General features: G+C 48.4%; 1 long non-coding RNA gene across 1 annotated transcript; it reads right to left on the bottom strand.

Moving 5' to 3' along the window:
- Positions 1–1197: 1197 nt before the first annotated feature.
- LOC120325317 lies at positions 1198–5606 on the bottom strand. Its single transcript, XR_005567251.1, has 3 exons — positions 5337–5606; positions 4713–4940; positions 1198–1236 (listed from the first exon to the last, which is right to left on the bottom strand). It is a non-coding gene; the product is annotated as an uncharacterized LOC120325317 (long non-coding RNA).
- Positions 5607–9676: the final 4070 nt, after the last annotated feature.

Raw genomic sequence — 9676 nt, 5'->3', positions numbered from 1 at the left:
ATGAAATGAACCACAGATTCCTGGTTCCCTGAATACCCACCTCCAGGGACAGCCATGAACTTTGCTGCAAGGGTGTGCTGGAATGGGATCTCTTTGTGTCTGCAGGGGGAAAGGTGCTTTCAAGGAGATGCCCACATTACCAGGGATGGGGTTTGATTGGTTTTTGAATGTATTCTTCTCCTTCTCCAGATCTCATTTCTGCATTGAAGCTCTACTGCCTGTCATGGAACTGGTCCTTCCTGGATCCAAGACCACTTGAAAAGGACTTTCCAAGGGTGAGGGAGCCTCATCACAAGCTCATGTTCTGGAAGCTCCCTGTATCTGGGCAGCAAGGACGATTCATGAATCAGTATTCCTATAGTTCTCCCAAATCCTCCTATGGTTCTCCTGCACAGAAGCTGGTGAGCAAATTTCATATTTCCACTCCATAGAGGAAACTGGAAATTCATTTATCTGGGGCTGATCAATGGATGTGGTAGGTTCACCTTCTTCTCCAGGAAATGTACCAGCAGACAATAGCATTTGGACTCTAACTCCACATAAATAGTTTCTATTTTCCTATGAGATGGAGTTCGCTGAAACATAGAACAGCTTATCCAAGCCTTCTGTTCTTCCTCATGATGGGTCACATTTCAACTAAACGATTCAGATTCTGGGATAAACCACAGAAAATTTGCATTCAGTTTTCTTTATTACCTCTCTACAAGTGTCCTGTGTGACTTTGAACTGGTGAATCAGACACAAACTGTCAAAAATGTCAGATGTCTCTGTCCCTTTAATTTTAAAGAGAGCCAAGCATCTCACACCTTGGAGAATTTGGATTAGATCTCCGTGCCTCAGTTTCCCCACGTGCTTTCATACGTTCCAGGACAGATTGGACATCAATATGTCAGCAGTTTTTCTCCTCAGCTTCCTCATTCACTTAGTCATCAGTATTTTTGACTCAGGTTAGCTCAATCATATGATGATGATTCTGCCCATGTCAGCATTTCACCACAGCAAAAGAACCTGGCTGGAGGTTCACCCTGGATTTACACTCAGGGTCTGCTTTCCAAATGTTGTTCAGGATGCTGACACATTTGGGAAGGCCTTTCTGAAACTGAGGTTGTTTCCTGATCCTCCAAGACTGGGGTAACTCCAGCACAGGCATTGGAAACGGCTTCTGGAGAGCGCTCACTGACACTTGAGAGCAGAAGTGAGAAGACAGAGGTGGCAGAATTTATTTTATGACAAATCCTAAAAGGAAATTATGCAAAGTAATAAAATAAAGAAGAATTATAAATGAGGACAAGAAATGGGTGAAATATAGAATAAATTATGGGAAGGCAGGAAGCTGGGGGGGAGAATCGAAGGCAGAAGTGCTGAGTTAAAGGATAATTATCAGAAACTGGTTGGTAGGGAAGAGGACATTTGGGTAGGGGGATTGGTACAAAAGGAAGCTGCACGTTTTTGTGCACATTAGCAAAGCATCTCCCTGTGAGATGTGCCTCGGGGATGCAGGGGGTGACAGCCACTATTCGTAATTTGGGTGCAAGCCCATAAATCTGAGGACAAGGTTGCTCCTGCTTTGACGTACAATCAAAATAAGTTAAACCCCGGGAATAAAAGGACTGGGTGGTCGCAGCCCACGTGGCTTTGCATCCTGCAGGAGCTGCCGGCATAGCCTCGGCCATCCTCCCTCCTCGCAGCACTGCCTCGTTCCCTTCTCCTCAGCCTCCCCCAGCCCCGCAGCACCCACTGGGGAGGGGGGCTGGAAGATGCTCCCCACAAAGCCCCCACCAGAGGTTCCCCAGTTAGAGCAGGAGGGGTTCAGGGCGAGCCGGGCTGCTCCCGGGTTTGTCTGGGGAATCCTTTGGAGAGTTGTGAGCCCCAGGTGCGGGGAGGGGGCGAGGGAAGCCCCTGCTCTGGCCAGGGACCCTCTCTGGGTGCAGCCGATGGCAGGAGGAGCTGGTCCCAGCCCCACGGCCCCAGCTGTCACTCTGAGCGATGAATTACATGCTATAAGAAGGTGTTGACAGGAGCAGCTGGACATCAGAGAGTGATGAAAAGGGAACAAAATTCATTCCGAGTTCAGACAGACTGGCTCGTTAGGGGCACCGGCGGCAGAGGCCACAGAAACACTGCTCCATCTCCTGGACATCCACTGAACCGGCTCCCGAAGAAGCCGAGAGCCCCCACAGCCCCTTCCCCGAGCTGGCGCAGCCTCCCCGTCCCACCCCAGGTCGCTCCGGGGGAGGCACCGCAGATCCCCCCGTCCCCCTCCTCGCCCAGCCCTGTCTAAGGTGTCCCCAAACACAGCACGCGATTCAATTTGGATATCTTCAAAAGGAACCAAATCAAAGACTTTTTGTCCCTCTTGTTTGAGGCTATAATTTGTATAAATTGTATGAAGAGGGATGGGGGAGGTGGGACGGGAACATTTGGCATCAAAACAATTATCTCCATTTTAATGCAAACTAAACGACGTGCTAAAGGGGAATTGTTTCGTGCATATGTACAGCAAGTGAACATTAAACCATACGGCTAATAATTAACTGGCTCGACATTACTCTTGCTGGGCAAAATACTAGGGTGTCCCCTTACATTTAATGTACGGAGAAGTTTGAGGACACAGAGGCCCCTTATGAAATTATTCCTAAAGCTGTGAAGATAACAAAGAGATTTTTTTTTTTCTAAGCCAAGCTACTTGGCAATGAGAGAAGTTGGCAGAGAGAAAAAAGTGTCAGTCCTTCTCCCACCCCTTTCCTCCCTTTCTCCCTCCCTTCCTCCGACTCTCCTCCCTTTCCTGACTTTCACTTCTTTCTGCCACTGGAGAAAAAGAATAGCAAATTCAGAGAAAATTTCATTGACGTTATTCAAAGAGTTTTTCATGGATTATTTACACAAGTGCTGTTCAAACAGCCTTTGTCTGAACATCCCTTGAAATCTGCACCCAATCCTTTCAGATTCAAAGCAATAGCTCAGGGGAGACAAAGGGGAGCGGCTGACATGGGTTTCCTTTGCAAGTGAATGAGAGGTCTGGCTAAACACAGAGGGCTTTGGGATCACAAGCTTCCTTTCAGCCTGAAAAATAAACACTGATCTGAGGCCGGGCAGCTGTACCTCTGACCAGCCTGGTCCATCCACTGCCATGCAAGCAGTGGGACACACACCTGACTGCCCACTGGGGCATGGCACCCCAGTCCTGCACCTCAAACTGCAGCACTCTGCCCCGTGCTCTGCTGCAGTGCTGCTGCCCAAACCGTGTGTGCCAGCCCTGGGGACCCTGCACAATGGGGACAGGGAGATCCAGCATTCTGAGCCACCCCAAACCCATCCCTTCAGCCAAGCAACACATTGAAGCCCCACTTAGCCTCCTGGCTGAGATGGTGTCAGAGCTAAATGCAAATGAGAGCAGACTGTGCTCCTGCAAAAGCCAGGAGTATATAAACTTTCTAAACAGAGAAAAGAAAGAGAGATGTTAGAGAGAAATGAAGGGTGAACCAAGGCAGGTAAAGCTGCTGTAGAAATATTACAAGGTCCATACATGTTCAGCATGGACTCAGAGCCCTCTCTCCATCCCACAGGCAGCACTGCCTTCCCCTCTGGCAGAGGAACAGCACTCACCTCCCTCTGACCTGGGAAACCAGGCACCACAGGCTCATGAAATAGTTGAAATGCCCATAACAGGATCAATTAAAATCAAGGGAGTGAATGAAATATGTGAGAAGGCCCAAGTTCTGCCTTAAATTATACCCACAACAATGACCAGCTGCGAGATGGGGAAGGCAACACGGTGCCTGTTCCCTGCTCCTGCCACTCCTGCCTGTCCTCTCTGCACATGAAGCAAATTCACCAGCAGGTACCTCCTCTTCCAGTCTTCACGACTGTGGGTTGTCACCTCCTTTAGACTAAAATGTGTAAACCACCCTACACATATAGTTTGATCAGTCCAAGTGCTCTCCACACTTCTCCTTTGCTTACATAAAATTTTTCTTATTTCCTGCCTTGCTTTTTCACTGCTCCTATTTGCCAGTTTCTGGTTTCCTAGCTCACCCACCAGCACAGTACCAACACCAATTTGCTCTAATCAAAAGAATCAGTTTTTCTGCTTTGCTGATAAAGACTTGCCCCAAGTAACTGCCATTGGATTTCAGTGGGAGGTTCTCATCTGTCCGAACTGGCCTCTGACATCCTCCTACTACCTGCCAAAATAAATCCCTTTCCTTCTCCACCTGCTTCTCCTTTCAAATATTCCCCTTCCTCCCTTCTGGCTTTCCCACCACCACCATAAGACCAATCTTTTCCATCCCTGACTTATCCTCTTCCTTTCACATCTTCATCTCAATCTGTTCTGGATGTCTCCACAGAAGTATGTGATAAGAAACACACTACTCGAGTGCAAACTCTGAGCACAACAGTCCCAATTCTGGGTGCCCCAGAGGTCTCAGGCTTCATCTCAGCTCCACCACTGGAGGCAGCAGAAGTTGGTGGAAGAAACCCTGTTTTGAGAGTAATCGACTTTGATGGTTAGTTGAGACCCAGTGCAGGCAGACAGAGATGTTCTCCAGGCCCCTTCACCGGGTGTTGTTATTTTATTTGATTTATATATGTATATATAAAATAATTCCCACAAGACTGGATATAGTTACCCATAAAAATGCTGAGCCTCCTTTTGAACTCTGCTCAGCTTTCAGCATCACGGCATCGCGGGGCAGTGATTTCCAGCCTACCTGGGTGTTCATGAAGACGTGATCATCTTTTATTTTTCAGCAGCTCTGAATTGATCTGGCTTTCCACTTTCATTCATCACTAAGAGACAGAGGAAGGAGAGCCCCTGCAAGGCTGTTTCATCCCTTTGAGTCCCACACAATCCTCTAGTCTTGTCGAATTATCACTTTTAACTTTCCTAGAGTGGTGCTGCTTGTGAGTCACCTTTAGTGCTGAAGGAGTAGCCTCGCCTAGCAAGAAGATTAAAATCCCATTACTTGTTATTCATGTGTTATTTAATGATATTTTTTCCATTATGTATTTATTTATTTTTAAGTTGCTTGCTTTGAATCTCGAGTCAGTGTTTTTAATATTAAGCCTAGTTTCAAGTTTGTTTTTCTAATTGGAATAAAATAAAAATAGAATGGAATTTTTTAGTGGTTATTTTTATATTTATTGAAGGAATGACAAAAGCAAACCCCAGTAACTTATGAACAAACTCCAGTGCCAGTAGTGCAGCTGCACAAGATAAGAGTAACAAGGCAGCTCCTTTACTTTCAGGAACAGAACAAATGATGTTAAAAGCAGCCCTGCAATGCAACAGAAAGCCCTAAATCTCCAACATGTCCCTCACAGAGGCCCCTTACCTCTGTTGTAATGATTTGGCATCCAAGTCGTGGCCATATGAACTCTGTCTTGAGGACAATCTGCTCTCCACACAGGTATCTCTCCATCCATGGGGAAGGTGGGATGAATGCATGTTCCACAAATTTTTGAGGATGACAGACTCCACTTTGGGGGAGGACATATCATCTTGGTGACTGGACAGCTCTTGAATGCCACAACCTCATCCAATAGGGATCTCACATCAGCGAGGAGATTCCTCTAAGACAACCATTTCAGGGCCTGGAAGGAACCCTATGAGAAACAGGTCTTACTCGTGAGATGAAGAGCCAGATGGAAGAGGGTTGTAAGGGAAATTAAGATGGAAGGAGAAGAGAGGAAAGAAGAAGAAGGCTCCAGAAGGAAAATTAGTCATCAAGTAGCCATAAATATAGATCCAGGCAGAGCCAGAGAAGTGGAAGGGAATCAAATGGGAGATCAGAAAGGAAACTGCTGCAGAAAAGAGAAGGCATGGTCAGGAAATGAAGGGAAAGAGTGATAAGGAGGCAGTAGCGGGAAACATGAATAGGGTGGAAAGAGGCTTGGAGAGACAAAGGAAGCAAGAATGGGAGAGAGGGAAAGAACAAAACTGTCCCCAGAATGCGGTGCAGCGCTTCTCCTGCATCTTGGATGCTTTTAACAGGGGCCTGGAAGAATCTTCATTTATCAGGAATTCAATTAAGTGGAATAGTCGTTATTAATTTTATAGGAATTATTTGTACAGGAAAGCCTGGAGCGAGGAAAGGCCTCCCGGAGCCATTTCTCCTGTCAACGCCCCGGGTCAGGTAGGCACTGGCAGCGCAGTCTCACCAGTTGAGATATTAATGAGATGCCTCTAGGTGCAAATGATAGTTTAATAGGTGTTACTTAACAGGAGCGCCCCTCGCCTGCGCGCGCCGGCACACGCGGCTCACAACGAGGCTGCCTCCTTGTTAGAATAAGTAATTAGAATGTAGGAACACTCACTTTGACACTTTAATAAAGTGTCAGCCATCATCAATTTAGTATTTAATAAAAATAAAATTAAATATTTACCACGTTTTTATAATATCGTATGTAAAATACATGTTCCTCAAATTTCGGAGGGGATTTAAAGTGAGGTCCTTCTAGGACGCTGGTCCCAAAAGATGAGGTTCGTATTTTCTTCTTGGGTTTTGTTTTCCATGCTGAGGAGGGACTTTGTTATGGACAACAAAATCCAGCAGCACATGGAAGGAAATGTTCTTATATAGGAGAAGAGGTTTCCTCCTCCATCTCCTGAGCCTCCCTGTGCTGCCTGGAGACTAAGGATGAATTAAACAAACCTAGCCCAGACTGCCACTGCTGATGGCAGACAGCCACTGTCAAGGAGTGGGGGAAAACACAATTTTGTTCCTATTTCATTGGTAGAACAGCCTTCCAAACCAGTTGTTGGAAAGAAAACAGAAGAAAATACTGAAAATGAAAACATGGTTTAAGCCTGGAAGGATTCTGAAAATTAAAACATCTTAAATGAGTTAATTCCCCTCCTGTCTCACCATCCCATATTTGCCCTTCCTCAAGGTGCCCACCTGGTCAAGGTGAACCAAACACTGATCTGCCTTGCTGGGACCTCAGGATGCAGATGACATCCTGGTGACAAAGCTGTATGGATTGATCCACAAGATGCTCAGTGGTCCAGCAAAACGATCTCTTCCCCATCTCTGTTAAAACTAAGAGCAAAAATTCAAGAGTCCAGCTGCCATGGCAGAGTCTGAGGTGCAGTCAGCCCTGTGCACATGCACCCTGTCTGTGCCCACAGAGCTGAGATGTTCTGCCAAGCCAGGGCTATTTTGGAAAAAAAAAAAGGCGAGAGGAAGGAGCAGAAGGAGGTGCAGAAAGTCCCTTTAGTCGAAGTGCCTTGGCAACACGGAGCAGGGTGTGTCCCCAGATAGTTCCCTTCTAACAAGGGAAGACCAATGAGTCACTGCTGAAACCCTGGTAACAATTATTTAAATTGAAGCTGCAACCATCATTCTCCTGGAGTGGGGAGAGCAGTGCTAGTCCCTCTCTTTTGGGTGGTCCTGGTGGGCCTGAAGCTGTTTGCCCCCAGGACATTGCTCCTGGAGGGCTACGAGTGTTGTTGCACCCACCATAAAGTACCAGGAGACTTGTCCAACATCACCAGCCACCTTGGGCCAAGGCCAAGTTCAGCTCCTTGGGTTTTTCTAGGCTGAAAAAGCTCTTTCCTGGCCACAATGCATATTTTACCCCAGGCACCAACAGGGCTTTTTTGGGGGAGAGGTGGCTGGGTGTCTCTTTCCTCTGGATTGGTTTGGTTGCATTTCCATCTCCTGAAGCCTCAGCTGTCACATCTGGATCCTCACTCAGATTAGGGCAACATCCACCATGAAAAAGCAGACTATATTCCCCAATACCAAGTGAAACCAACAGTACCTCCAAGTCACATGCAAACAGTTCTTCTAGGATTAAAAATGAAGATTATACTCCCCTGTAAACTATTTCCTAGCTGGTCTTTCTGCAAAACATTCATGATGCGCAGGCACACACATCATGCTCTGAGCATCCTCTGAACACAGTCCTGGGGCTGAGCCCTGGGGTGGCTCAGGCAGCTGCAGGTCTCTGACTCTGGTGTCGAGCAGAGCACCAGCCTCAAGCTTGAGGGTCATCAGCCAGAGTGGCTGGAGTGTCCGGGGGGGCTGGAGTGGGGTATGCACGGGGGTAAGTGGGGCTGGGAGAGCACCGGGGCCGCCTCACTCTGCTGGCGAGGTCAGGGATGGGATCTGGCGCGGGATCAGGCACGGTGCTCTGGAAAAGAGTGCCACGCTGTGTCTGTGCGGGGCCTCACAGCACGGTGCTCCACGGGGAAAACAGCCGCTGGCTCCAGCTGTCCTCCGTGCCTGCGGCTTCCACAGCACCCTCGGTAACCACGTCAGGGACAGCCAGGAGCAGCATCCCACCGAGAAACAACCCGTGCTGCAGTCAAAGCAAGAGGAAATCCTTCTGTGCTGCCGGCAAGAGCGAGGCAGCGGGCAGCGATCCCTGCGGCTGTAGCAGAATTCCTGTGCTGCTGCCAGAGGAAAGAGAGGAGACAGAGAGCGGTTTTCCAGACAGCACCACGGGAAAGCCCTGCCAGGGGCAGCTGCTCATGGCAATGGGGCAGCAGAGAGACCTTTGCTTGCATCAAATGCTCTGCCATGAGCCCGGCGTATGGACCCACTGCTCCTGCCCCCGGTACCAAAAGAGAGTCTGCAAGAGAGCCAGAGAGGGACTGCGAGCAAGGGGAGGTAGTGATAAAACATGGGGAAATGGTTTCAAACTAACAGAGGGCAGATTTAGATTGCATATTGAGAATAAATTCTTCCCTGCGAGGGTGGTGAGGACCTGGCACAGGTTGCCCAGAGAAGCTGTGGCTGCCCCAATCCTGGAAGTGTTCAGGGCCAGGTTGGATGGGGCTTGGAGCAACCTGGGATAGTGGAAGGTGTCCCTAACCATAGCAGAGGGGTTGAAACTAGGTGATGTTTAAGGTCCCTGCCAACCCAAGCCATTCTATGATTCTATGCCCTTAGGGACATCTGGATGGGGGTAACACACTTGGGCAGTGATTCACTTGCTTCCTCCTCCTCTGGATCCTAGTGATGACTGCCTGCCCCTATCCAAATTAAGAAACAGTCTGTTAGGGACTCAGCAAACCCTGTGCCACCAGCAACATCTGCCCCCCCCCCCCCCCAGCAGCAGATGAGGCCACTCTGCTGCCCCGCCTTGCAGTGAAGTTCACTGAAAAGTTTGTCTGATACAGGAGAAGCAATCAGGGAACAGCTTGGAGCTGAATCTGATCTTATACTCCACCAAAGGCTTCCTGTGAAGCCTCAGAGCAGGTAGCAACACCTAGAGCCTCTAAGGAAACGGGAGCTGCAAACAAGTCCTTACTGGAAACTCTCATTCCCCACTAGCAAAGTGAGACCCACAGCACTCCCATCTTGCAGGATTCAGCCAAAATATAACTCCCTGCATGATCTACAAGGTATTACTCTAATGCAGAAACAAAGGGAGGTCTAAAGGAGCCCATTGTGATGGTAAAGGAGGGCAGGAAGGCTGTGGGTTCACATCAGCCACGGGCAGATGATGCAGAGCACTCAGCTCCTGGCCCCACGAAGGGGAGAGGTGTTACCTCGGAGGGGAGCTCTGCGCCAAAACAGCTCAGCAGCTGCCCACGCTCGATTCACAAACTAACACAACGTCATTTGTCACCAAGAAAAGCTCCAGGTTCTTGAATGGGTAATGCTGGCAGCCTCTCATCAATGTTTTCACAGGCAAATTCATACACTGACCTCCTCGGTGAAAC

Source organism: Pipra filicauda, unplaced genomic scaffold, assembly GCF_003945595.2.
Source record: "Pipra filicauda isolate LSUMZ 115617 unplaced genomic scaffold, ASM394559v2 scaffold129_size2064235_pilon, whole genome shotgun sequence".
Classification (NCBI taxonomy): Eukaryota; Metazoa; Chordata; class Aves; order Passeriformes; family Pipridae; genus Pipra; species Pipra filicauda.
The sequence above is the reverse complement of the archived record's forward strand: the minus strand, read 5'-3'. Positions and strand labels throughout refer to the sequence as shown.